Genomic DNA, 2,211 nt, shown 5'->3' on the forward strand with positions numbered 1-2,211 from the left:
TGGTCCAAATAAAATAACTTTCGCCCCTTTTCGTCGATTCGGCTTTTCGAAGTTGGCACCTGTAGCCACCAGTGCTGGAGTCGAAGGGATGCTGCTGAAGCGAGTTTGAGATGCATGGAATACAGATGAGAACCTTGGTCTCGTCGTCCAGGAACTCCTGCTGGACGCTTTGTGTGATGGTCATTTATATGCGTCAAAGAAGAGCTGTTCCTGTTGCAGCGATGTAGGGGGGGGGGCTGTTTGCACCTCTTTGACGATTTCAAAAGTGGTCGACGGCATCCTGACGAGATCTTGCTTGGAGACTTAAGACCCCCCTCGTCAAGTCGCAGAGGTCAACGCGTCAAATGACCAAGGCATCAAGCATCGCTGCTCAGCATGGATTATTGTTGACTCTTTTCGGTAAGTCTGGAAGTCGAAGTTGGATTTTCATCGAAATATCCAGATTTTCAGGTCTCGGAAAACTCAAAGTTTATATCAACTTCTGTGTAAATCTTGTAAAAGGATTTCACGAAGAGCAAGCCGCAGGGACTTTATACTATTCAATCCAGCTTGCTTCTGTTTTGGAGATTGCAGTATCGACACCGGCGGAGAGTACAATAGAACGATTAACAAATGGATACTGACTGTAGAAATGCCAAGAGCCACACATTGGTGACCGATAGCTTCATTTAGTCATTCAACGCAAAAAAATTACCGTGATGGCCATATCTTCAGGACGAATCCAGCTTTGACACTCTATACGGCTTTTCATTACATTTCCTTGACGAAATGCCTAATAGGTCCACCATCACTCACCAATGGCGCATGACGAGCGCCGAAATAACCTTTTCAAAATATCCAATCTCACCTTCCGACGAAGTTTGGCTGCCTGTCACACACAAATGCCATATTTCGATATAAATTCCAGGTCGTATCATTCAAATTATTCGGTGCAACTAGACCAATTAACAAAAAATGCAACTACTCGTGCGCTACAACCCAGCTTCAGCCCCTACGACTTTTGCTGGTTTTCTTTGTGGAGACTAAGGAGTTTACAAAGCTCGAAGGACTTCTCAAGCTTGTTCGCACAACTGCGATTTTGGCGTCGAAGGATAAGTTTCGAGAGAGAAATATTGAGAAGAAAGCAAAACGGATCGCAGGCTTGCCAGATGTCGAGGCATTTCTTAAGTGGCTAAGCGAGCAACTCAAGAGTAAGTTTAAGTTCCAGATGTCCCGCTTCTACGAACCGGGTCAATTTGAGCCGGTGATGTATACCGCAGCCCGCGATTTCATCCTTGTTCTGCTGCTATTTGCAACACCGCCACAACGTCTTCAGCTTCTTCTCGGCATGACGATCTCGAACACAGAGAAAGATGCTGACGGTATGTACAGCTATGTGATCCCAGAACACAAGACTACTCATCTGTACGGGTCGATTATGTTCGTCCCCAAGCACTTCACTGAGGAATTCGACAACTTTCTGTTGCTTCGCCAGGAACTGCTAAAGGAACAGAACAACCGCACTAAGGATTCCAGCCTTTTGAAAGAAGATGCTCTTTTCATTGGCCATAACAGTCGCCCAGAGCGATACCTGACACAGCGTTTTGAGAAACTCGTTCACGACAAGTTATCAAAGCACGTAACCATTCGTGACTGTTGAAGCATCTACATAACTTACGCAAACCAGCACACTAAGAGTATGAAGGAAATGTATGAGCTGTCGCGGCTCATGTACCATTCATTCATCACTGAGCAGCTGGTGTATCGCGCCGACACGTCCCAGAAAGACGTCATCTTGCTGAACGACTTGGGAATCGCATCGCTACTCTTCATCAGTCAAGCTCCAATGACCTGTTGCAGCTTCCAGTGTTTCAACAACACACAGCCGGCTCGAGTGGCGATGCGTTCACAGTGGATGGTGATGCTGATATAGGTGAGGCAGAAACTGCGAGTCGCTTACAGGACGAATTGAACGCTAACCTTGCAAGCGATGATCTTCATTTGCAGCTCATTTATGAGTATGAAGAAAAATGCCGTAGCGCTAACTTGTGAGCATGTCACAAGTCTAATAGATTTCAAACCGAATTTACCAACGTCGTTATAATGTACTATTCAGCCACTCCGACGCACCGCCCAGCACTGACACAGCGTAGCCTTTACCAGTCACCGAAGAGCCACCATACACCTCGACGGACCCTCACCAGATTCACTGCTGATACGAATAGATTCGCT

The sequence above is a fragment of the Phytophthora infestans genome, genomic scaffold, assembly GCF_000142945.1.
Source record: "Phytophthora infestans T30-4 supercont1.86 genomic scaffold, whole genome shotgun sequence".
NCBI classification, from domain to species: Eukaryota; Oomycota; class Peronosporomycetes; order Peronosporales; family Peronosporaceae; genus Phytophthora; species Phytophthora infestans.